General features: G+C 36.6%; 1 protein-coding gene and 1 non-coding gene across 3 annotated transcripts in view; both read right to left on the minus strand.

Moving 5' to 3' along the window:
- LOC138174745 (small ribosomal subunit protein uS2-like) overlaps positions 1-27,552 on the minus strand; it is a 653,351-nt gene that overhangs the window by 81,356 nt on the left and 544,443 nt on the right. The window lies entirely within an intron of this gene.
- On the minus strand, positions 22,493-22,599 carry LOC138175212 (U6 spliceosomal RNA). Its single transcript, XR_011171931.1, has one exon. It is a non-coding gene; the product is annotated as a U6 spliceosomal RNA (small nuclear RNA).

The raw sequence follows: 27,552 nt of genomic DNA on the forward strand, positions 1-27,552 counted from the left end.
TACAGATGAGGAAACTGAGGCAAACAGAACCTAAGTGACTTGTCCAGGATCATCAAAGTAAGTGAGTATGTTTAAATGTATACATATGTGGAAATGTGTGCATCTCAATAGACATGCACATATACACATTTACAGGTCCATGCATCTTCATATTCTTTATTTAAATAGATGAATTGAATCATTTGGTTCAATTCTATTTGCTAACCAGAGAGGATACTGGATCCATCAATCCTTTCTATAACCGTCATCTCAATCATTCCTAAGGGTTTTTTTTTTTTATTTTGCTCTAAGTTTTCTCATTTATTTGTATTTTTCTTAGTTTATGACTCAGTTCTTGACTATGTACCTCCTATGTCTATTTTCTATATTAACCACTTTTTGCTCATTACATTGTTCCTCTATATTTCTAGTTTGCCACAATTTAATTTAATTTTTATTTAATATTATCTTAATTTATATGAGTGATTTGATATAGGATGATGAGAAGAAAAATAAATGCAATCTTAGATTGAGGAATAGAAAGAAAATTCAGGGGAAAAATTGCCATCAGCTACTCATGCACTTTAATTAATGTCTTTTTCTTTTTACATTTTTCCATTCACTTATATTCCCTGTAATTCCTTTCTTAGCTTCATAATTTTTTTTCTTTAATACCTGTAAAGTCAATCATGAATAGTTCTCCTGAGGACTGCTGTTCTGAATAACTTTAAGGATCTAATCACATAGTATAGTGAACTCTGTATTTATTCAGCAATAAACTGAAGCAAAATATTCAGGAAAGTAAAGCACAACATTCAAAACATAACATAACAACTTATTAATAAGGTGGCCACATATTCTTAAACAAAACATATCATTCATTAAGTCACAATCTCCTTAGTCAATACACAGTTTCCAAGTTAAACATTACTTTATCTTGAATCATCCTTAAGGGGTAGCAGAAAGTACAAATGCAATCCACCCCTAGGTCACAGTAATTCACCATCTCATCAGTCAACACAGAGTGTCCAAGTAAAGTCTTCTTTCATCTTGCCTCAAGGTTGGATTCCTTCTCCCACAGGCTGACTACTCCCAACTGTTGCTTGGATTCACCCCACTCTTGCCTGGATTCACATGTGGGCAACTCTCCACTCCTGTTATATATCCTGGCTCAGGCAACTGCTCTATTTGAAGCACTTCACAGTTTCTGTTTCTAGGAAGAACAAGCTTAACAGAACTACAACAATATTTACACACATTAAGCTACAGCAATATTTATACACATTACTGGCAATATCATCTCAATTCACTTTCTGTCTGACAAAATGACACAAATCAATGGACAAGGCTTCTGTCTGAGAAATCATACACAAATCAATGGTAAAGTCCTCTTTCAGTATTTCTGTAACCACAGTAAAGTCCTCTTTCAACAGTCAGAATGTTTCTGTCTGACAAAGTAACATCAACACAGATAGAACAACAGAGTTCCAACATCACAAACATTTTCTCTTAGCTCTGCTCACTCCCAGCTCTGCTCAAGCTTTTCTCTGCTCTGCTCCTTCCTGTTCCACTCTTTTGGCAAGTTCCTCCCACTGTGGGCTCCATGTGATCATGTTGGTTTATTAAGGGCAGGAAAGATCTTCAAACTCCCTTATACCTATTAAGGGCAACACAAGGTATGCTGTTTCCAACAGAAATTCTTGATACAATCAAAGGTGAGGTTCCAAGACACTTGAATAGCAGAAAAAAATAAAAAAACAACAACAGCAAAGTACTACTTTGCTTACCCTTACCATACCTTTCTACCATTCTCTTTTCATTTATTTTTAAATTAATTTTGTCATTGACTTATTTTCTAAATACTTTAATTGCCATCCCTTTTTTCCCCACTATTTCACTACCATATTCAATTATCTTTTAGGTTCTGTTTTTTTTTCCCCATAGCTAAGTGTTACCATTTCATTTCTCAATAGTCTGCATGAAAACACTCGTAAGAATGATTTTTGCATCATTAACATTATTTTAACGTAGCAATGTTTCATCTACCTTGTATTTTTGTGTTTCTATCTATCATTTATATTGATGAGTTAGATGAAGACACAAAGAGAATGATTATTATGAGAAAATGAGGATACAATTTACAAAATGAGTGACAGAATTGGTATTCCAAAACATATCAACAAGTTAAAAAAATAGCCTGTATCCAATAAGATAAATTTAATGCATGTGAATATAAATTATTTAATTTTGTCATAAAAATTGTCTGCATAAGTGAAGGATAGGGGAAACCTGATTGGTGCTTAAGTAAATCACACACTCAACAATTGTTGACATTGTTGCTTTAAAAACTCTAGAAAATTCAGAACAAGAATTTTCAGAACCAACTGCTTTGTTCTGATGCTATCTAGAAAATTATCTTCTGGACAAATTGTTGTGGGGAGAAGACAAAAAAGAAATAATTTTGATAGGGAAGAATGAAAAAGGAAGCTTTTTAAAGAAAATATTGCAAACATATGTAACAAAGAGGATATATATATATATATTTAAAATTTAAAATCCATTTATTAAGCACCTAATATGTGCAAACCTCATGCTAGATTTGGGATATGGAGTTAAAAATAAAACAATCCTTGCCATTAAGGGGATAACCTATTACTAAGAAGAATAAAATATCTAAAAATAAGTAAAAGTAAAGTAATACTAATCAAGAATATAAAAATTTAATGACATAATCAGACTCAATCATATTATTTATTGTATCCAAAAGTGTGACCATGATCTTACTGTCGTTTTTGTTGCTGTGTAAAAGAAGCATTAAATTCAAAATGAGCAGTTGTTAGCAATGGATCCTGAAAAGGGAAATTTTAATAGATATATTAAGAGAAAGGAAGCATTAAAAAGTGCTGCTGATTAAGAAAGTATGAAAAGTGATACAATGACAGAGAGAAGAAAAGATTTATAATTTCTCTAACCAAAAGAATGAATAGTGAGAATGATAGGGCAAAAATGGTTAATGTAATATGTCAGGACACTCTGCTTTGTACATAATATGCATTTAAAGTACTGTATAACAGATAATGGTCATTTTAATGAAAAGTATATATTATTAAATACATGGGTCAGATCACATGTCTTCTGAAATCTCTTAAAATTCTGATATTTTGCAAAGATTGAATTCTTCCAAAGGAAAGTAACTGAGAAGGCAAGAGAAATTAGAATAATGCTGTATTTGGATAAGGAATATTAAGCATGAAGATGAGAAAACTTGAGAGGGAAAATATTTATGTATTAAAATAATTGAAGCATAGTCATCATGAAAATAGATAAACCTTGATTATTCTACCAAGAGTAAAGAACTAGTTACAAAAAGAAGTTGCAAAAATTTAAATTTATACTCAACACACATATACATACACACACACAGAGTGACACAGAGAGAGAGACAAAGAGAAGACATAGAAAGACAGAGACAGAGAGAGCTCTTAAGAATTGTATTCCTCAATAGAATGATTTTTCTACTGTTGCTTCCTAGAGGAGTGTGGAGGCTGCTGAGGGAGGGATGCTAAGAAAGTATATTAAGCAGAATCCTTCAGTGTTTATACTTTCTTGTGTCCTATAGATTCAGATAAAATTGCTTTCCCTGTGGCACATAACTTTTGGTACTTTTGTTTTTTGATTGCTTTTTTGTTGGGGGTTGGGGGGGAGTGAGGAGCTCAGGAGAAAAGCTTGTCCAGCCACATAATCTAGAAGCCCTACATTTTTAATATATAATGTGAATTTCACAAAGCCCTTTATAAAAAAAAAGCATTTCATCTCCCAGGAAAACAATGCACAGACATTTATTCAATGGATTGCTACTTAAAAATACAAGAAAATCTGAAACAAGTTAGGAGCTATGAATTACTTTTCAAAATTTATTGCATTCCATCTGTCCAAATATCCTTTATTATAATCCTGGAAGTTAATATGGTAAAGTAGAGCCCTAGTCCAGGAGGACCCAGGTGCAGTCTTGCCTCTGATACATCCAAGATGTCACATCCTCTCACTGCCCAGCAAATTCTCTAAGGCAATAAGTTACAGAGGACCTGACTTTGGTCAAGGGAGTCCCTTACATGAGTAAAATCATGGATCTTGACCAAATGCAATAGCATATATTGGTTAGAGAGACAGCCTCAGTCATGAAGACTAGATTCAAGTTCTGCCTCTCCTACATACCAACTCTGTGTCCCTGAATTAATCACCTAATCTCCCTTTGCCCTAGAGAACTATGTTTCTAAGGTTTTGAGTTGTGAAGTATATTGCATGCAGCAATAGTAAAGAGAGTTTTCTTATTTGTGAATTCTATATCTCAGTGAAATTATAGGCTCATTTTTCATCCAGGACAAGGTATATGCTCCCAAATTTGCAGCATTAATTTTAAAATGCTCTCTTTCCCACTGTGTTTCTTGGTATATGTCCAGTATTTATTTAGAATTTCTTGAGTAATTCACCAATAGAAGCAATGTTAGTTGAAAACTAACTATGCTAGTAATTACAGTACAGTGAAATTTCATCTGTGAGAACCCAGCATTTTGCAGTACATGGAGACACAGTCAGGCAGAGGACATTGGAATTCTGAAAATGTCTTTATTGTTAAAAAAAATCAATATATTTAAATGTAAGAGCTGGAATTAAATGGAAAAAATACAAACTCCTTGTCTGATACAATAGTGAAACCAAGTGATAAAATTATTTTATGACCATACAGCTGAAATTTAATATCTCAATTTTTCATCATTTAAGAAACTTATTTTTAGCGTGAGTTCAAACTTTGAAGAAAATATTCCCTGGCAATCAATAATCTTCAGTCTTCATTTACTGTAATTGTTAAGAACACACACAGATGCTTCAGGGAAGGATGTATATTGACTATGTATTTTGAGTTCATATTTAGAGAATAGTCTATTATGCTTGCAAAAGGAACATCTAGTAGAAACATGCTTGGAATTTTCCCCTATGGTGAAATAACCAACAGTAAGAAATTGTCATGAATTGAAAGACAAAGTTCCTAGTTTTGCCTGGGGTTAGTCCTTCTCCTTACTCTCACAACACTCACTGTACCCACCAATTCAACTGCCATTTATTAACATCTGTTGTGTGCTTACTACTCCTATAATATTCCAAATATTTTAAAATGACAACTTTAAGGCCTGCGTGAAGAAGCCACCCACAGGCTCTAGCATCATCGCATTATACTTCACCTAACTCTAATTGTTAGCAAGCTTTTCCTTGAATAAACTTAAACATACCTTTTTTATATAACTGAGCCATTACCCCTAATCCTGGTACTGTGTCTAAAAACAAGCCTAATCCTTCTCCCAAATAATAACCCTCAAATACTTGGAAACTGCCAGAATTTATGCATTGTGACAAAAGGAACATTTTTTTTTATCTTTGGATCCCCAGGAACCAGTACAATGTCTGGTAAATGTTAAATGATTAATAAATTATTATAGATTGGTTGTTTGTGTCCAGCCTAAGTCTAACATTCTCCTAGCAATACACCCCTGGTTCCTTTATGCTTGGTCTTGGTGTTCTTGCTATTCTGATGATTCTCACTGGTAATTTTTCCTAATTTTCCTAAAATGTGACCCCCCCCCCCGAACTGAAATCAACATTCCAGATGGGATCTGCCCAAAGTAAGTATAATTGTACCATCTTTACTCTGATCAGAATCTATTGCTTTATACAGTTTTTCAGGACTGCATTGATTCCCCATCTAGTCAGCAGCATTCTGTGGCAAATAAATAAAACAATTAACTAATGAAGTGTTAGGTTTCCATATGAACAAGTTATTACTGGAGCCTACAATTTCTGCAAGATCTGGTGGTCACAAAGACATTGCATTAAAATGAAAAGTCTTAAAGGATGATTTAATTTGAGCATCAGTATATCCGCCAAAATGAAGGTTTAGACAAGACATCTCTAAAATGCTATTGTTCTCTCTCCACTCTTCTTATGACAGCCTACTAGATCAGTTCTTAACCTTGGATTCACCAGTTTCTGGGGATCCATGAACATCAATTTAAAAAAAAAAACGCCAGCTTCCTTTTACTACCTGCTAAGTTAAATGTGACATTTCTTCGAAATATTGAAAAAAGAACATTAATCTGAAAAATGTTCAACAGTATTTATAGATTGCCAAAGGTATTTCTGACACCAAAAGGGTAAGTACTCATGGCCATCATGCTGCCTACTTTACTCTTTATATTTCCTAGTCCAGACCAGTTTGATGGCTATGATCAGGTGTCAAAGCATGAGTTGTGCTTTCTCAGGTCAGAAATTTATAGCTAGAAAGTATGTAGAAATTACTGACAAATTAATTTGAGTGAATCCATGATCATCTTCCTCTTTCACAGCTGTTTGTGCCAGTCTTCTCATCAAGGGTGGACACAATATGGGTCAATCTGAGCTTGGAAAAGGGCAACTCCATGTACTTTGATCCCATTTTAGAAATCTACAATTACCTGAATTGTAAATTCATCTGTGAGATATAACTGGCCCTTCCTCTTCATGAAATGTGTACCTATTCAGACTACCTTGCTGTTATTATAAAAAGATATCTAGGAAAGCAGTTCCCAGTTTGAATAATGGGTTGCCCCCCAGAGGTCAGACCTCCAAGATCTTTCTGCTCTGGTATTTTAATAAACTCCTTTATAACTTTCTCTTCCTCAGTTTTTCTTTTATCAGTGTGAAGACCCAGAGTTTTTCTTTTAACAAAGGGGTTTCAGATCTCACCTAGTTCAACCTCTCCCTCTTCTTCCTCCTCTTACTCTCCCTCCCCCACCTTCCTCTCCCTTCCCCACCTCCCTTTAACTACCTCTCTTCTTCTCCCCCCTTCAACGAAAGAGGAAATTATGACCCAGACTTTAACTAACTTGTCATTAATCACATATTGAACTCAGGCTCCAATTTGTAATTTGTGTTTAGTTCACCGAAATCCAAATCCAGAGCCTTTTGCACTAATCCAAGTTGGTTACCAGCAATTCCTTCCCAAAGTCTTCAGTTCCCAAAATATTACTGGTTACCTTTTTATGTTGCTCATTCTTCGTTTTTGAAGAGGATCAATGACATCAAAGGATGATGTCTTGATTCTCACTCTCACTTCCAGAATGACCGAAGTTCAGTGGCAAGACAAAAGTCAGGGAGACTGACCCTGGACACGGCCCCTGCTTCAGTCACCTTCATGGCCATTGGAACAAATTGTTCTTAACAGTACATTTCTCCAGGGAAGTTTTACATTCTTGCTGTAGATTTTTCCCCTATATCACCTACAGATTTGAGGCCTGTTGGTTACTCTCAGGCTGGTTTAACCTATCTGTGGAGACAGTTTTATGTGTGGCTACTACTCTTGCTACAATTTCTTGGAGCTATAGGTGAGAGTTGAACATCAAAAGTGAATGAGCTGCCCTGAAAAGAGCTAGACAAGCTCTCAAACCTTGTCCTTCCTGAACCCCCCCCCCCACCATATACCTCTTACCTTCTTTTACCAATGTTTAAGACTCAACACTATCTATCCTTTGCTATAATGACATAACTTTAATTTCACCCTAAGACTAGACAGTATCACTGGTCTCTTAGTTCTGATGCAAAACTATCTGAAAATTTCAAGAAAGTCTTTGAGAACTTAAGTTTTAAATATCCCCACAAGTTGTCTTAATGTACTTTCTCTCTCCAACTTTGGATAGCTGAGTACTGTTTGTGAGAGTTACCTCATTTGGTAAGGAAATGATCAAAGATTCCAATTTATTATTAATCTGTTTTCTAAGCATTAAGAATTTCTCAGACAAATGAGGTGGGATTATTCAAATCACTCTAGGGAGTGGGAGGAAGAAACTGTGCATTTTCTAAATCCTTTACCATGCATTCCCTCAGGGGATATGAATCTTACTGAGAAGGGAGAATGGAGGAAGGTCTCCATACAAGCTGAATTAATTTCCTTGCTTAAAGGTACAGGCATAGTCTAATGCCTATTCTTTTTCCTCTACCCTTCTCTAGCCCTTTTAAATTTAGTAGGCTTAATTTGAGTTGTAATAGTCATCTTTTTATAGAATCCTACAATCTTATGACTTTAGAAACTATTTAGTAAAACCCTTTCATTTTAGTGATGAGGAAATTAAGTCATTTACTAAGGGCACAGAGCAAATTTTTGGCAAAAATAGGAATCTGAAAAGAGATGTCCTGCCTCCTAAAGCATCAAAAGAAATTCTTAGTTGCCCTAATACCAAATGCTGTGCCAACAAGCTATATTTGCACCTATGGAATTACATATACATAGTAGGAGATTAATAAATCTTTAAAGACCATTCACTAATTTTAGCTTTATTTACACTCTATTTTTGTGCCAGAAATTATGCAAACATAATTAATCTCATACAAATTGGATTTTGACTTTAGATTTAGTTTAGACATCACCACAAATGTGTAAAAAATTTAACCAATATTAATTCCTAAGTATATACTTGCTTTCAGATATTGTCTTTATTGCTTCTTACACCAACGTCCCAAAGAGAATATTTTAGGTTACTGAAAACCTATGATATTTGCATGATTTCCTCTGTTACTCTTTAAAACTTTCAAACTGTACACAAGCTAGGAACATATGGGTTTTGTGGAAGCAATTTTTCTTAATTCTTCTAAGAAATTGCCAATTAAGATGTGATTATAGAACGGTTAAAAGGAATTGCCACAAAGGAATTTCCAGATGGCCATGAGAAGTAACTAGTGATGGGTGAAACTAAAAACAGGTTGATAATCATGTGCAACTGGCAAAGGTGGGCCTATGCATCATTGTGGAGGACTTTGGTCTAGTTGTTTGCTTATTAAATCTGCTGTGGAGTTTTAGTTTTGTGTATGGATGAGGTCATAGCTCTGTACTCCAAGCTCTTTGCATCCACTCAAATCTCAGATTTTCAAGCTAATGTGATAGATTAACTCTTGCTTCTGTGTTCACTGATCATTATGAGATTTATTGATCTATTACCACTCTCTTGTAACCTTTATGTTTTCATGTGGACCTTCAGGAAAAAATGATTTAACCTACAGGAGTGACTCAAAATGTAAAAAAAAAAAATTTCAGGAAATATTAAATGATAGATGATTCTTTAGATCATGTCCATTAGATTACACTATATGAGTGACCACCTATTTCATTTATTTGTGGTATTGTAAAGCCAAGCAGGTGCAGCTTTCTGGAGTACTGCTGCTGTGAACAGCTTTCAAGGTTCTGATTACACTCTATAGTGCTCTCTCTATTTATTCGGTAACAAACTAAGAAAAAAACATTCACAGAAATCAAAGTACAGTAATCACATTATTATGGCATAACAATTTATCACTAAAATGGCCACATAGTTTTCACCAAAGTGGTCACATAATTTTAAAGAAGTAAATTCATTTAGTAACTCAAGCATTTAGTAACTAGTTCTTAAATTAATCACTAAGTATAAAGTCAAAGTTCTCCATCCCTAGGTCACATTATCTTAATCTCTTTAATCAAAAAGTCTTCTTCTTAATTGGAGATTAGTTTCGAAGCATTCTTAATTATGAAATCCTTAACTCAATCATCTGAATGTAAAGGTCAAAGTTTGGTACCCCTAGGCCACAGTAAATCATGATCTCCTCAGTTTGCATTAAATACCCAAGGAGAAGTCTTGACATCTTTACTCAAGGCTGGCTCTCAGCTCCCATGGTTCCTCTTCCATGATCCCTGCCAGCTCCTTGTAATCCAGTTTCTTGTCCAGTTCCTTTTCCATATCGAAGCTCCCAGTGTCTAGTCCACCTCAAGTCCTTTACAGTTTCTGTTTCTGGGAAGACAAAGCTTAACAAAGCCACAAAGCATTCATGTATATTGCCAGCACCCTCATAAATTCACTTTCTGGCTTGTGAAATCAACATAGACCCAACAACATAGACTGAGGAATCAACACAAATCATCAGCATAGTCTAGGACCTCTGAAAACATCAGCAAAACCCTCCTCCAGGATTTCTGTAAACATACAATAATAAAATCCTCTTTCAGGAATTCTGAACCAGCAGCAAGATCCCAGGACTTCTGTTACAACATCACAGTTCTCTATCAGCAGACAAATCTGAAAAAGTAACATCAAAACCGAAAGGCAAAATATTGGCACCACAGCCATGCCTCCTCCCAGTTCTCCTGTCTTCTCATTTCTTCTCAGTTCTTAGCTCAGTTCTCAGTTCTCAGTCCTCACTTCTCAGATCAGTTCTCAGTTCTCAATTCTGTTCTCAATTCTTCTCTCTCTCCAGCAGGAGCAGCTCAGCCTCCACACTACTTCCTCCCAGGAGTTCCAACCTCTCTCAGCTTGGGCTTCCATGACTCTTTGTTTTGGCCAGTAAGCAGGTGCCTAGCACCTTGTTTCAAGTTAACACCTTGTTTAAGCTATTTAATTAACACAGAAGTAGTTAACCCCTTGGGAGAAAGTTGATGATGTAACAAGAAGGGGAAGAACAGGGAGGAGTTAAGGCATATATATAAGGAAAAGCCCCAGCTGGGAATGGCAGAATTTCCTGGGATAAGCATCTGGAGGCTGGAGCTTCTGCCAAGAACTTTCTTCTGCTGAGACATTTCCTTTGGGAATTTCTGCTGAGAACTTACAAGAACCAGGCTGAGGAGCTACTGTGAGTAAGAATGCTTGAGGGATCCTGTTCTGTTGTGAAGGCTTGAGAATGTGGGTGTTAACTGCATTAACCATGTGTACCAACTTCATGGCTACTGTAATGATTTTGGCTTTTTGGTTCTGGGGCTCAGTTTTCTACAATGTGAATAAAGGTTTTGTTCCTGCTCTCCATGTGGAGAGTCTGCTACATTTTGTGATTCACAAATATACCAGTATATTCATAACTTCCGTGGGTGTTGTGAATATTGCATTATTGTTACACTAACTTATTAAATATGCTAGAGTTTCTTGTTTTTTTTTCACAGTGGAACCAAACAATGGAATAGCACAACTAGCTAATAAGGTGGAATTCAGATGCCCAAGGCTTCTAGACATACCAACAATCCTTTACAATGACTGAGAGTAAACCCAGCTGGACATGCAGAAAATCAGCAACTCTAAAACCAATTAAGCACGTACTAGCTGTGAAGCATAACCTGAGCCAACTGGTGGTTTATGAACCTGTAAGAGACATTCTTATCTTCAGAGACTCCCCTAAGTGTTGGTTATGGGATTTTCAGACATATCCTATCTTATGTTTTTTGGAGAAATTCTCTTATCTTATTGTCTGTGCTCACGCCTTGAACTATGGGCTGCTTGTCACCAAGAATACCTTCTGATATATCAAAAGGCTACAACTCTGACACCTGGAATTGCTCATTCCTCTTTTTTTCCTGTATACCCCATCCTCTTGGGAATGGGGCTTTCTGCCTAGAATCTCCCCAGATTTTTGCCTTTTCTCCTTCCTTTGTTTAAAAAAGTGTATTAATGATTCACCCTTTCCAACTCTTACTTGAACAAGTGGGAATACTTACTCACTGTCTCAGCTTTCAAAATTCTTCCTCTCAGGCAATAAATACATTTAAAATCTGTGTCATCAGTGATCAAACTCTGCTTCCTTCCAGGTAGCTCTTTTTGGACCTGAAGTTTCTTCCATTTAACAATTCACAGAGGTTTTTCTTTAATAACTTAGAATTGGAAAAAGATCAAAATGTTATCGAGAAAGATAGATGATTGGCCAAAGTAGTAACAATAGTAAAATTCAAAGTTAGTATTTGATATTGGTCCCTCTGACTCTATAGTCAGCACATTCTACTCTAACAATTAAAGAAATCAGAAACTATAGAAAAGTAAACTTGGTTGTACTAGAGGGTTATACTGCCCCACAGTTAGGGATGTGGCATAAAGGTTAAAGAAGAGAGAGGTCAGGGCTTGATATGTAGTCAATTGTTTAGCAGTGAAAGGAGAAGTTCTGAGTATAAATAAAATATTGGCAGTCATGCAATAAGAACATAGAGCAGAAAGCCTAGGGCTGAATATTCTCATCATCAGGAATTGGAAAGAGGAAACAGAAGAAATGAACAAAAGAATCAAAACTTTCTAGTTTGTCACAGAAGGCAAGGGCAAAGAGAACATGGTTACAGTTATCAATGCTACCAAATAACAGGAAAATACTAATAGATTGTAGCAGCAAGCACCCCAAGCATCCTCAGGGTTTGCCGCCACCACAGGTTCTTGGATCTGCTTTGTTAAAGGAAAGCAACTCAGAATGGGTTAACAAGTTTACTTTAATCAGTCAGATATGTATCGTTTACCTCGTTCAGGGGAAAAAGGTCAGCACCACGAACTTCAGAATATACAGACAGTATTATCAAGACAGAAACAGATCAAGTACACAGCTTTCCAAACTGTGCAACCATTACATCCATACCAAACAACATCTGTGTTTCAAAGCCGGGGGACTCTCAACAACGGCTTCCCAGAATTCAGATCAAATCACAGAACACTTCTCAAAGTGAGTCCCAAAACAAAGCTACACATCAGGGCTTATATAGCCTTCTCCTGGCTCAGAGAATGTAACAACCTTTTGGACCCACTGGCCAATCAAAAAGTATCTACTGAAAAACAAGCCTCCCACCCCAGGCTTCAGGTGCACTTTAGCCTAGGGGCAGGGAAGATCTTCCAAATTTGCATTCCCACTACATAGATACATTAGATCTTTAAAGTACAAAGTATTTTATTACTGTAACCCTATGACCTGGATAATAAAATATTTATCTCAATCCACAAGTATTTATTTAGTACCTACTTTACTCCAAGAAATGTGCTAGGTACTCAGAATACCAAGACAGCCCTACACTCCCCTCCACCCCCCCCCAATAAAATAAAGTTAAATGAGTTTTTTTTTTTGTATGGCAGAGCAATTGGGGTTAAGTGACTTCCCCAAATTCACATGGCTAGTAAGTGGTAAGTGTATGAGCACAGATTTAAACTCAGCTCCTCCTGACACCAGGGCCAGTGCCCTATTCACTGTGATACCTAGCTGCTTCCCCCAAATGAGTCTTCTTTAATAAAAAAAAAAAAAAGGACTTGGAAGATGTCAAGGACTTTGTCTACAATTGTATAACTACTAAGTGTTTGATCTAGGAATAAAACTCAGGTCTTCTTACTTCAAATGCTACACTTCTTCAAGTATGCAGTGAAATTTAAATTGAATAATAAGTTCATTTCTAGTAATACTAATTTCTTACATCCTAATTTTTTGAATTTTAATTTGACTACTAAGGCTTTGTTTACAAATCATCTTAACAATTAGTTTTTACTTTGTGTTGTAGATTAAATCACCTTCTCTGAAAACAGCATAAAATAATCTTCATATTAAACAATATGAATATTTCTTCTTATTTTAAATGACCATATTCTATTGTTTTCCATGAGTCATTTAAAGAGGTAATAACAATATTTTAATTCATTTTGATAAACATAAAGATGATATGTGTAACACTGCATGTAGTGTTCAGGATTGAAGAATGAGAAAACCAATACTGCCTAAAATGAGAGTTCAATTCCTATTTCAGTCCACAATTGTTATAAACTATACAACTACATCTTGGACAATTCCTTAAAATATTTCAGGGCAATTAGGAAAATATGTATGCGTGTGTGAGTCTTGGGCCTACTAGATTATTAAGGAGATGAAAGGAAAATTCTCTTATTTTCTTCCCCAGTGAGAATTTCATTATGGATGTCAAGGACAAGAAACCAGTGGTCATGCTGATAGATATAAAGTGGTAATGGGGTATGAGAGCCTTGAGTCACTTGGCAGGCCCACTTCATCTAGTGAACTTGAAAGAGCAACATAAATACATTTACTGTAGGATGTGTCAACTAAGTCCATATTTCCTATTTGTATTGGTACCTTTAGAAAAATAACATGGAGTACTGTGGAAACTAAGTTATAAATTTATGCAAAAAAATGTTCAGTTATATGTCCTCACGTGGCACTCTTGACTGGATTTACTGGACCAGTCTGTTATCATAACATAGGAGTCTAGTTTATGCACCTAATAAATGACCAGAATAATCAAAAGAAAGTTTATTTGTTGGAGAGAAAAACAAAAACAAAAAAACTGAATACTTATTTTATTTTTACCAACGGATTTGAACTTTGAGTTGCTTTTAAAATGTCTGTTGAGCTGAAATTAATTTTTCAGCAGTTTTATAGGGGCAAACTAATATGAAAATCTTTCATTGTTGTGAATCACCATATTCTATTGCTCTATTTGAAGTGATTAAAAAAGGTAATATAGGCATTTGTGAGAGTAATGGCAATTAAAGATTCCCCTGTATTGGCTTGGTTTTCAAATTGATTGTGTTAAAACCCAGAGTTTGTTAATCCCACCTGTGGGATGGGCTTGTTGATGTGAAAAGAAAGTCCTGAACTGGGAGGAGCTGGTGAGGTAGATTTGGAGAGACACTAGAGAGAGGCGGAAGATCTTTTTGGAAGCAGCACCTCGTGGAGAGAGAGAGACTAAGAGAATTGCTGGTGGCCGCTTTGAATTGCCCTGGACTTTTGAGACCTGCCCCCTGAGCTGCCAAGGACTGAGGAGACATAGCTGTTTTGCTGGTACTTTGTCTGTCTGTTTTGATGTTGTTTTGCCAGATTTGTCCACTGGTGAAAGACAGTTCTTTTGTTGAAGAAGTCCTGGAACCTGGCTGTTCGCTAAGAAGCCCTGAGACTGTCCTGCAGACAGAATGAATACTGTCCACTGGTGAAGGACAGTGCTGTTGTTGCAGGGGTCTGGGAGCCTTTCTGTTGGTTCAGAAGCCCTGAAGAAGGATTTTCTTGTTGTGTGTTTACAGAAATCCTGGGAGAGGGCTTTGCTAATGTGTTCAGGGGTTCTAGGACTGTTCTACAGACAGAGGATAAATTCATGAAGGGACTGGCAATGTATCTTGTGGCTTTGCTAAGCCTTGTCTCCCCAGGAACTAAGATTGCTGAGAACTTGCCTCGTGTCAAGATGAAGAAAAGACCTCCATTTGGGTATTAAGTGCTGTGTTTAAACTTGATGTAACTCTGGGGTAGATTCAATTGTGATCCAGGGGTGGGGAACTTTTGACCTTATGTTTGGAAACTAATCTCCATTTGAGAAGAGGGGCTTTGTGGTGGACTAAATGAAGGTATAGCCTAGGGGTGGAGAAGTATTTAGAACAGAGACTTTGTAATTGATTGAATGATTGGAAGGTCCTGGGGTGGGGTAGTACTTGGAGATTATTTAATCACACTTAGTAAATGCTGTATTTTGAATGATGTCATGTTTTAATCTTCTCTGTTCTTGGTTGGTCACTGAATAAAATAGAGAGCACCTATGCTGGTATTTTGAACCTGGGAAGTTGCCTTTCTTTTGGCATTATATTACAGCATTTAAATTCATTTTAACAAACTTTAAAAGCCCAGTATCTATAAGGCTCTGTATATAGTTCTAGGGGTAGTAGGATAAGAGATAAAGGAATTTCAAACAGTTTCTTTCTAGTATTATAACCAATTAGGGAAGAATAAAAGGAGTTAATATTAGATAATGTAAATGTGCTGATAATGTACCTATTTGGTACGATTGGGACAGTATTAAGTAACATATTTGTAGAAATATAAGAAGCAAATGGTGGGAGCAAGACAGGTCTCAGTTATGACAAAAGATGAGTTTCTTTAGGAAAAGAGAACAAGTAATTCAAGAATACAAGAGATAATAGACCCAGCCCTCACTTGCAGACCTTTCTATGCCATTACCACTGTTGCTGCTGCTGCAACAGGCATCTTGAAAAAGATCTTGAAGATAAAGGAGATCACCTGCACCCAGAAGAACAAAGTTACAGAATACCATCTTAGTTTGTCGAAAGTAAAATTTGCCAAGTACAAAGCACAGATCTCTGAACTCTCCAAATCTTCCTCCACCAAAGAAGATTTGATGAGATGAAATCTAGAGTTGACTGAGTGGGACTGATTGGCTTTCCTTCTGTGGGTAAGTCACCTTCCTGAGCTTAATGACATACACAGCCAGTGAAACTATATGCTATGAATCCATGACTCTAACATGTATCCCAGGTGCCATTGAATACAAAGGAGCCAGTATGAAAAGGGATGACCTGGAAGTGTCAGTGAGGAGCAACGCTTACTTAACTCTTCTCTCGACTGAGTATGCGGTAGAGCTGGATAGTAGCAAATACCAGATATAGTAGCCATGGATGAAATGTCTTTTTGATTGAAGGCAAATTTTTCTGTGTGCAAAAAATAAATAAATAATTTTTAAAAATTGAAAGAATTGCAAGAGGAAAAGATCTAATTCATCTGGAAGTTTGTTAACACTAGAATAGGATCTACAGAGCAGTAAAAGAAGCAGAGGGTGAGTAGGGTGAGGATTTAGTAAAGAACGAACAGAATTAGGGGCGGCCAGGTGGCTCAGAGAGTAAGAGTACCAGCTCCGTGTCGGGATAACCTGGGGGATCGAATCCGGGATCAGATACTTAGGATCACACCCAGAAATAACTGGCCATGTAACCTTGAGCAAGTTACTTAACCCCAATTGCTTTAAAAAAAAAAAAAGAATGAACATTATTGAATAGAGATGAGAGTGCCTACAGGGATCAGAAGCAGGGGAAGAGAGTTTTCTTCTTAGGAACCCAAGTAATAGTAATTATCACAGGTGTCAACCACAGTGGAACCAGCCTCTAACCTGTGGGTGACTGGGGTTGAATAGAAAAGGCTAGAGATGAGAGAATCAGGACACAAACAGAAGTTTAATTTTAAAGTGAGGAAATGTTTGCAAGAAGTCCTCCTCCAGAGGAGGACTTAGCATGCTGGGTCAAAGGTAGTGCTTTATGTACATAAGTGGACTGGACCATGACAAAATCATGCTAAGCCTTTCTCATAGCAGGTTTATGTATGAACAATGTAGGCATTCCTGGGTCCTGTGGGAACAATGTTTCCTGTGGGAACAGAAACAGAGTTAGCAAGGCATGAATAAGAGTGCAGTACCTGGTTTGGTTCATTTAACTGAGACAAGATACAAAGCTTGTGAGCATGTCAACAGGTTCATTGATGGTTATCAGGTTCCCTGGAAAATAGGGGGAGCTTCAACTAAACAGTTTATTGAATAATATGAAACATAAATCCCTCAGTGAACACCTGGTGCTAGTCAAAACACTGCAATTTACCAGAGGGTGAGATCATCCAGAGCACAAAGGATTCTTGTTATGCCAAGCACAGAACACAGCCTATTTGCTGGCTCTTAGTCCCGGGAAACAGAGGGTCTCTAAATATGTTGGCATTTCCCCCTTTTGGTCATAGGAAGGTGATTCGAAAGAACTCCTATCCTTATGGGCAATAAATGAGAGGGAGGTATAAGTCAAGAGGCCACAAGAGGCCAGTTGGGTCAGGACAAGCATATTTTCCAGATGGTTAGTTCAACTGAGACCTAGTGAGGAAACATGTCCCTGGTGTCAACACTAGCCCTTGTTTACTAGCAGGCAGAAAAGAGTAAGTAATAATTTAGAGGGATAGTATATTCAGCCCTCACTCAGAATCCTGGGATAGCTGTCTCATCTGGATGTTGGCTGCTTCTGGGTCCATACTAGACAAACTTTGAGTTCCTTGGAGGGTTCTACCATTCACTAAGGAGGAGGGGCTTTCTTCAGATGATCCATGAGTCCACACTCACAGGCTTGGCAGTTGTGGGAGTAGTCATAAGGACCTGGGAGGTATCCTTAGAAAAAAATTTCTTGCATCAGTCTTTGAATCTGAATATCTAGTCAGCATAACATAGGTCTAGTCTTTAAACAATATATTGAGATGGTCCAGTTTCACAACCACACAGCACTACATTCAGACAATGCAATAAAGTTATTACCAAAGTTCCCATAATTGCCTAATTACATTAAGTCAGGTACAGATCAAGCTACTTAAGAGGGCTCATGATGGACTAGTTTTGAGAAGGGAGATTTACATGTCATCACATAACCAAGAAAGCATAAACATTAACATCAAGTCCCTTCTAGGGGGCAGTCACGAGATAACCCAACATTCTCTTAGCCTGTGGGGACAGAGAGGGAGGGGAGAGCAAAGGGGAACAAAGTAAGTAAGAGTATCCTGCCCTGTGGAAGCTGGAGTCAAACAGAGCAGGCAGGAACAATTGGTTAAGGGAAGAAAGCATGTAGGAAGGATAGTCCCAGATATTTCATGTAGTTACCTAGTCCCTAAATATCTTTCCTTTTTTCCTTTTTTGCATTTTGGAGGGCAATTGGGGTTAACTTGCCCAAGGTTACCCAAGATATCTTTTCTTGGAAAATATATTTTATCCACAGGACAATTCTAAAGGAGGCTCTGCTTTTCTAGTTACAAAACTAAAAATTCCTAGATAATTCTGGTTCTCCAGGGTTGAAACTTCAGAGAATTTCATTTTGTGTATCATTTGATGTCTCTATCCTTATCTAAATCCTCTACCTGATATAGGAACCTTTTGAAAATTTATGAAAATGAGCTCTTATGCCTTTTAAAATTATCAGACACTTAAAAATGGGAAAATGATTTCACTTTCTTTATAATTATCAATACAATTTATGTGTCCAAGAGAGTTAAATTTGGAAGCCAGTCATATACATATGTATATAGTTCCTAGACAAAATAATCCAGTCATGTTACTTTTCTCAAAATTTGCTATTTTATTTATTTAGAAAATGTTCACATTGCATCTTTGTCTTATTACTTCATCTAATCATTTCCCCTTGAGAATATATCATCCCTACATTATAGTTGACCACAAATACGGGGTAAAATTGTAAGATGTTCATACATGAATCCTATTATAGTAACAGAGATGTTCCAGTATCAATCTATTATTTAATAGACTTGGTATTGTACTTACAAAATTTTGATTATAGAAATATGCTATAAAAGGGTAAAAAGAGGGACATAAAAACAGACTAAAAGAGAGACATCATCTATTATAATAAGAGGAAAAAAAATTCCCTTAGCTGTGTTTAATTCCAGGTATGAGTCATATCTGACAGCCAATCATGTGCTCACAGAATGTTAAAGGAGAGACTTAGGATGAACCAGGTGGGAAAGAATAGGAATTGTCTAGGTATAGGACAGAAATATAAAACTACTTAATTTTTTCTCTACGACTTAAAAATTCCTGGAATCACAGGGAATATTATGTCAATTTTCCTTCATACACCAATGAAAAAGGGAAATCTGGTTAGTTATCTGGTTTTTAAATACCTGGTGAATGGTTTCCTAATAGCTTGACTGAAACTCACATTCATCCCTGAATTCACATTCAGCTTTAATTCTTTTTTTTTTCCACTTCAACCAAGTTGGTGAGCACTGTTGTATGGTTTGATAACATTCTTCACATTGGCTAAGCTTTGGGTCTTACCAGAATCTGGACTCCCAGATGAGGTCCTGATGTAAAGAGATCTGATGTCCTAAGCACTAGCCCTGGGGTGGGGTGTAGGGGGTCAGGTGTTCTTAAAATAAGATACCTCATATGTACAATTCATATGTAGCACTGTTGGCCTGAAGTAGCAGGAAATATCAGTAGACATCAGGGCAATGTGGAAAGTAAGAGTCACTGAGATAGGGTGGAGCTAGGATATCCATTGTCCCTGGTGTTTATTCTCTGGAACCTTGTTGGACTCCTACAACTCTGGTGATATTTAAAAATATCATTTCCATTTGAAAAACTTGTCTCCAAATATATATGTGATTTTGTGTAATGGTAATGAAATTTAAAGATCCTTTTGTGTTGAAAAGCTAAGAGGTACTTAGCACCTAGGTCAAATTAAGCCTTTTAAAGGAACAGAAGCTATGAACCCCTGTTGCTGACATATCAGGAAGGAGCTAGCTGAAAAAGGAAGGAGCTAATACCATGTGTGTATATAAGGAAAAGTCCCTGCTAGGTCAGACAGATCTTCTTGGAGAAAGCTTTGTGGAGGGAGAAGGAAAGGCCCCCCAGACTGGAGAGAATGATTGTGATTTTGGAACCTGGGTGAAGTGATTTTGATTCTGGGAACCAGCTGGAGCTTCTGCTGGGGAGCTGCTGAGTCAAAGGGCCAGCTGGAAATTCTTGGATCTGGCAGAGACATCCAAGGGACAGCTGGGGCTTCCAAAGACTGAGCAAGCATGTCTGTGATGCTGGTACTTTGGATGAATCTGTTTGTGGCTTTGTTAAGGCTTGACTTCCCAGGAACAGAGACTGTGAAGGATTTAAGGTGGACTAGATGCTGTGAGCTTCAGTGTGGAATAGGAAATTCATGGAGAGCTGGACCAGGACCTGGGAGCTGTCTGCCATTGAACCCAGGTGAAAGTTTGATGAATCCAGGTAGGATCTGAGACCATTGAAGAGGATCCAGGGTATCTGAGCAACTAATCTTGTTGTACCTAGCTACCTGGTTTTCCCATCCCCAACCTCAGCACTCTCTCAGGGAAGTGAGCAGACTGCCAGGACAGTTCTGCCCTCCCGCAAAGAATTTCTGCCTTCACCGCATCAGCCCACCTCCACAGAGGTGGGCGGCCTTCTAGGTCACGGAGACTTGGTGCTGGCAGGAATTTTGAGGTGTGTACGGACCAATCATTGTTCTTGGCCTCTTCAAGTTTCTGTTTGCATAATATCTCACTGTTGGCCACGTGGCATCCCTTTAAAAGCCAACACATTGTCTGTGCAGACTCACTGTTTGATTTGGGCCTGACCCCAAACAGTCCCGTGGAAAATAAAATCCACTTTCAAATTTTACTCTTGGGGGTTTCTTGTCTCACTCCTTTCGGCACAACACCAAGTCAAGCTGACAGAAGACTTTACTTGGATACTGTGTACTGACTGAGAAATTTTAATTTACCAGTGACCTAGGGGTGTAGAGCTTGTGTGTTTTATGATGATTGAATAGTAATTCATGACTGAATAAGCAACTGATTTGTAACTTAGTGTGCCCCATGATTAGAGAACTTTGACTTTTGTATTTTGTGTCCCTTAAAAGCTCCTTAAGCATGATTGAATGATTGAGTTACTAAATGATTGTTCTTTGTTCAAAAATTTGTGACCACTGTGAAAACAATGTGGCCGTTTTCTGTGATAACTTGTTGTGAATGCTGTATTTTGATTGTCTGTGATAAGCTGTAACATTGTGAACGCTGTACCATGATTTTCTGTGAATGTTTTGCTCTGATTTGTTATTGAACAAAGTGTTCACTATGCTGTGTAATCAGAATCTTGAAAAGCTATTCACAGTAGCATTCTTCTGGAAAGCTGTCTGTGCTTGGCATCAGAGTCTGTGTGTGAGTGTGTGTGTTTTCATTTATTGCATAGTACTTAATCTGTCATCAAAATACCAGATAAATTTGATTGGCACTGTAAGAAGAGATTTTGCAATTTTTTGATTCTGTGACATTTTTTTAATTGAACTTTTTCATAGGATTAGAGCTGAGAGGGAATGCTGAAGTCATGGAAGCCAAACCTTTCATTTTGTAGGTTAGCAAACTGAGGGGACAAGAAACACATAGCAGAGACACAATTTAAACCTAGGTCTTTCAAATCTAAATCTAGTATTAAACCTGCAAGTGTCACATTCCTTTACATCTTACATAGATCTATAAACATAATCAGGCTTGGCAATACTTAAATGACAATGGAGGGAGTGTGAAGAAAACAATGTGGTTTCAGTCAATTTGGCCTAAAACTTGCTTATTTATATAGCATGTCTTCCCTAGCAGACTGATAGTGAGAAATCACAAGGATGCAGATACATTCGCTTCTGAATTCTAGTAGGAAACACCTAACTCCCCCCGCCCCCAACACTTTCTGCTGCTAGATAATGGTACATTTTTCAGCACAATAAACTCTTTAATGAGGCCTTTTTAAGCTGCTGGTGGTAATAAAGGGCTTCTATCAGCACAGAAACTGGGGTATAGAAATTCATCAGTGCTCCATTCAATAGAAAAAGCAACCACCTCTCAAATGTTCCTTTTCTAATGTTCAGTGCACTTTCTTTGACTACATTGGCTTTTGACTTTGCTGCAAATTTCTAAGTAAAAAAGACAGCACTTTTCTCTCAGGGGATGTTTTCCCCCCTTTTAAATTTTATTTATTTATTTTTGTGAGTATTGGGGTGGGAGATGTGTTTATGGAAACACACAGTGCTTGTATGAAAACCTATTATAATCAAGTGTGGATTATGTGCTTGCTGGAGTCTTCATCTGTAACAATTCTGAATATCAATTTTGTTTCTTCTTTATGTCAAGGATGTTTAAGTGTATTTCCTCCCTGTTTTTAGTCTTTCTATGGCCAGAGTTTTCTAATTAGTTTTTTTTTTTTTTTAAGCAATCGGGGTTAAGTAACTTGCTCAAGGTTACAAGGCCAGTTATTTCTGGGTGTGGTGCTGAATATCTGAGCCCAGATTTGATCCCCAGGTCATCCCAACACTGGAGCCTGTGCTCTTACTCACTGAGCCACCTGGCCACCCCTAAAAATATGGAACGCTTCATGGATTTGTGTGTTATCCTTGTGCAGGGGCAATGCTAATCTTCTCTGTATCATTCCAATTTTAGTATATGTGCTGCCGAAGCGATCACTCTAATTAGTTTTAATTGAGGCCAAACTCTAATGAAAAATATCTATACAGGGAAAAACCTAAGGAAAACCACCTTGTGGCATCTACCTCAATCACTGCGGTAAATGCAAGGCAAGGTTTTCAGGAGTAATAATGGAGAAAAATTGGTCTCAGAAGTGACTGGCAGAGACTTCAGGACTTAGAGAATTCAGGACTCAACACTGTTAGCAGGTGGTAGACTTGAGTACTGACTGTGACACGTAGTAGAGAGATTGAAAATGAAGTCAGGAAATGTGAATTCTAGTGAGTCTGCTTTAATTCCATAAGAGCTGTATAATTATGAATGTTAATTGATCTTACACACTTTCCTTTTTAAATAGCTCTGTGCTTTAAAAGAAGAATTTTAAAAAGTTTTTTTTAATATATTACATATATTTTTGCATATATCTATCCTCCATACTGCTCTATCCAGTGATTTTACCCTTGTAAAAAAGAGCTTAAATATTTCAATAAAACCACCAACTGATTAACTGTATCTGACAATATTCATGATAGCCTAAACAGGAATCTCCCACCTCTCCAATGAAAAGAAGTCAGATTTTTTCTTCTATGAGGCTAAGATTAATGATTATATTGATATAGCACTCTGTGTTGTTTCATTTAAAAAAAATATGTAGTATTAGTTGTTCACATTACCCACCCTGTTTTGCTTATTTCACTTTGCATCAGTTGATTTAAGTTTCTCTAAACTGCTGATTATTTATTTTCTTATTCTTCAACATTGATTCATTACATTCATGAAGCACATTTATTTAGTCATTTGCCAATTATTTCATTTTTATTTCTCTGCTCTGAATATATTTTGAATACATAGAACTTTTTTCTTCTTCTGTCTTTGATTTCTTTTGGGATTATTCCTAGTTTTATTTGCCATGGGATATGGATATTTCAACCACTTTTTCACATACCCATGAATTTTTTTTCAGAGCAATTGGACCAATTAACTCTTCTATCTAGAATATATCATTGTTCCTGTCTTTCTATTTCCCCTCTAAAAATATTTCCAGCCTTTATCATCGTTGTCAATTTTCTGGGAATATGTGGTTTTAAAACCTTAAGGTAGCTTTAACAAATCCCTTAATCTTTCTTACCCCCAACTTTCTAAACTAAATATGAGGGTAATATTACTACCATGAACACTATCATTCCAGACTTACATGTAATAATGTTTGTGAAAGTGCTTTGTGATAATAAAGTACTAAAACAATAGTATGTCACAGCTTGCTATCCCAGAAGTGACAGGAAGGGATTTGGGTCAACATGGTATATTACAAAAATAATAAATAATTAGAAGGCCTACCTCTTCAACATTCTAGATTTTTGACGTTCAATTTGGGCCATTGTGATTTTCCAAATTTTTTACAGTTAAGTAACTTCTTTCTTAACAAAAGTCTTGCTCTCATTCCTCATTGTGACATGAAAGTGATCCTGTGTTCATGAAAAATAAAGCTTATGAAGAGGAAGATAAACTGTGGCAGATATTATGCAAAATATGTTAGAGTCCATGAAAATGAAATTCCAAGTAGTACTCTGGATTCTTTTTTAACATTAGAGTCCTAAACTGTACAGGAATGTGGTCTTGCCACAGGGTTGAAATCTTCCTGTTATCCAAAGATTAGAGATACTCATCAGTAGCTTGTTTGCCTTGGTTGCCAATAGTATTTTATGATCACAAAATACTCATTAAAAAAACAGTTAAGCTTGGCAGTGGGTATCTTCAGGTAATATTTATCATAGACCATTTGAATTATTGAAGAAATATTTGCTTAATTGTTGTTGCTTAGTTATTTTTCAGTCTGAATCTTTATGTCTGACTCTTTATGACCCCATTTAGGATTTTCTTGGCAAAGATACTGGAGTGATTCAACATTTCCTTCTCCAGATCATTTTACAAATGAGGAACTGATTCAAAAGTGGCTAAGTGGCAGTCCCAGGATCACACATCTACAATTTTAGTGTCTGAAGCCTGATTTGATCTCAGGAAAATTAGTCTTCTTGACTTAGTCCAGTCCCAGAGCTGTATCCACTGCTCTAAGAACTAGCTGCCAACATCTGTTTATTTATATACATTAGACTATAAGCTCCTTGAGAGCCATGACTGTCCTTTGCCTCTTTTTGTGTTGCAGCACAAAATAATTTACAAATTAATTGCTAAGAAATCTTCTTGGCAACTATTTTCATTTTGTGGCATTGTATTCCCTCTAGACTACTCACCCAACTCATAATTATGTGGATGAACAGGGTCCCCACTGGCGTAACTATTATTACTTTGAACATTTTAGGGATAACCCTGATGTACTATAATTTTGGCATTGAGGTTTATCACTCCTATTGGGTATGCTTACAACTCAAAATCAGTCAGCAGATTTTAGCAAAGACATTTAGTCAAGTCGCAAAAAAAGAAAGTTTCTGTACAACTAGAATATATTCTCCCCCATAGTCACTTAGATGCCATGGAAAGAATGGGTTCAAATGTAGTAGAGGCAAAGTCCCATCTTCTTTATAAGTGTTTAACCTATAACATTTTTATCTTAAATATGCCATTTTCTATGGACATTTTCACATTCGTTTTTACCACTTAATAAAGAAAAATTTGATATCCTTTACTTTTTTTTTCCTAGCATGTATCTACTTCATTCTCTGTAAAGGACTTTTTATGTGTAAACTAAAGTAATCTACATATAGGTCTATTTGCTTGTGTTAATACATCAGGTGCATGGAAAAGTTAGATAACTTATTGTTTCAAGAATAAATTTTTTATTGCCTTGGAGCACATGATAAAACAAAATCTGCCAGCTCTTTATTAAAGAGTTCTGTCTTTCCTTTCTAATTCTTTGCATTCTGTTGACCCCTGCTTATGGCATCCTTTCATTCCCATTGCCTAATGAGTAGTAATAAATTTCAATTATTCAAAGATGTTATTGACGATATAATATTTACATAGATAATAGACAGTGCTAAAAATCACATTTAGAATGCTAACAGTTAAATTGATTTTAGTAGGTGATATAAAAAATATTAAATACTTAGCCATCTCTGCCTATTTCACATTTCCCCTGCTCTGAAATTTGAATGGTGCACACAGTACTGGCAAAAAAATTGTGTTTTTGTCTTTGTCATGTGGCTAACCTGAGCATTTTTCTCCATTAGCCAAGCTGCTTATTGTGGGCTTTTCCATACTCATATGCTTTTTATGGATCAGCAAAAATTGTCTGGTAATATTACCTTTCTCAAAATTTATATAGCTTGGTGAGCATTCCAAAATTTACATACTCTTAGCATTGGTATTAATAGTATAGTATCAGCTCTGAATAAATGTTGAGGGAAATAAACAATTTAAGTAAGGTGTAATTCTTGTCCTGTGTGGTGAATAAAACCATAATAATAGGTAACATTTATATAATATTTTAATATTTGCAAAGCACTGTGCTTTGGTATCTCATTTTATCCTCAAACTAACCTAGTAATTAAATGTTATTATTATTCACATTTTATACAAAAATAATTTGAAGCAGACAAACATTTAGAAATTTTCCCAGGGTCACACTGTTAATTATTAAGATAAGCTTCATACTCAGATCATTTGATGCCAAGTCCAACACTCTATGCACAGTACTACTTTCTTGACATTGCTTCATTCATAGACAACTAGAGTACACAATAATATATAATTACCTCAGAAAGCAGTAAAACGAAGTGATTCTTGAGATCAAAGAGGTAAAAAGGGGCTTGTTAACTTGAGGTTCAAGGAAAACTTCATGTAAAAGGTTACATTCGAATCATGCTTTAGGGGATAAAATGGAAATCAATAAGTGAAATATATATATACACACATACCATAAAACATTTTCTGTGGACAGAGATTAATTTGGTTTGTATGATAAAATAACATATATCATAAAATAGACTTGAAAACTTTTGGCCCTATGAAAGACCTTAAAATCCAGGCAAAGGAATTTGAGTTTCAGTTAGTAGTCAAATGGATTTTTGAGTGATTGTACTTATTCATATGGTGAATTAAAGTTTACAAAGTGGTTTCAACATTCTCTCAGAGTATCTCCTATAAGGGCTATTTCTATACTACTGAGGGTCCTCAACTTCCCCTTCTCAGAACTAGATAAATCTCACCACAAAATAAACAAGAAAAAAAGTTAAGGAGGTGAATAGAATTTGGGAAAAGTTAGATATGAGAAAATTGAATGGGAAGAGGTAACACTTTGTCTCAGTGGTATATGGCAGCTACACAAAATTTGACCACATATTAGGATATAAAAACCTCAGAATCTGATGCAGAAAGGCAGAAATATTAAACACATACTTTACAGATCATGATGCGATAAATTTATACTAGGGGGTGGCTAGGTGGCACAGTCATTAGAGTATTGGCCCTGGAGTAAGGGGGACCTGAGTTCAAATCAGGCCTCAGACACTTAACACAAAAAATAGACCTGTGACTTTGGGCAAGTCACTTAACTCCAATTGCCTTAAAAAAAATAAAATTATATGTAATAAAGGGTCATGGGAAGGGACTAGCAATTAATTGGAAAGTAAATGATCTAACCTTAAAGAATGAGTGAGTCAAACAATAAGTCATAGAAACCATCACTAATTTAATCAAAGAGAATATCAAAATGGGGCAGCTAGGTGGTGCCGTGAGTAAGAGCGCTAGCCCTGGAGTCAGGAGGACCCAAGATCAGTTCTGGCCTCAGATCCTTAACACCCACACAAAATAACTGGCCATGTAACCTTTGGCAAGTTAATTAACCCCAATTGCATTAAAAGAGAGAGAGGGAGAGAGAGACAGAGAGAGAGAGAGAGAGAGAGAGAGAGACAGAGAGAGAGAGACAGAGAGAGAGAGAGACAGAGAGAGAGAGAGACAGAGAGACAGAGAGAGACAGAGAGAGAGAGACAGAGA

This window comes from Petaurus breviceps, unplaced genomic scaffold, assembly GCF_028583685.1.
Source record: "Petaurus breviceps papuanus isolate PSGF00001 unplaced genomic scaffold, PetGlider_PUasm1.0 76, whole genome shotgun sequence".
Taxonomy (NCBI): Eukaryota; Metazoa; Chordata; class Mammalia; order Diprotodontia; family Petauridae; genus Petaurus; species Petaurus breviceps.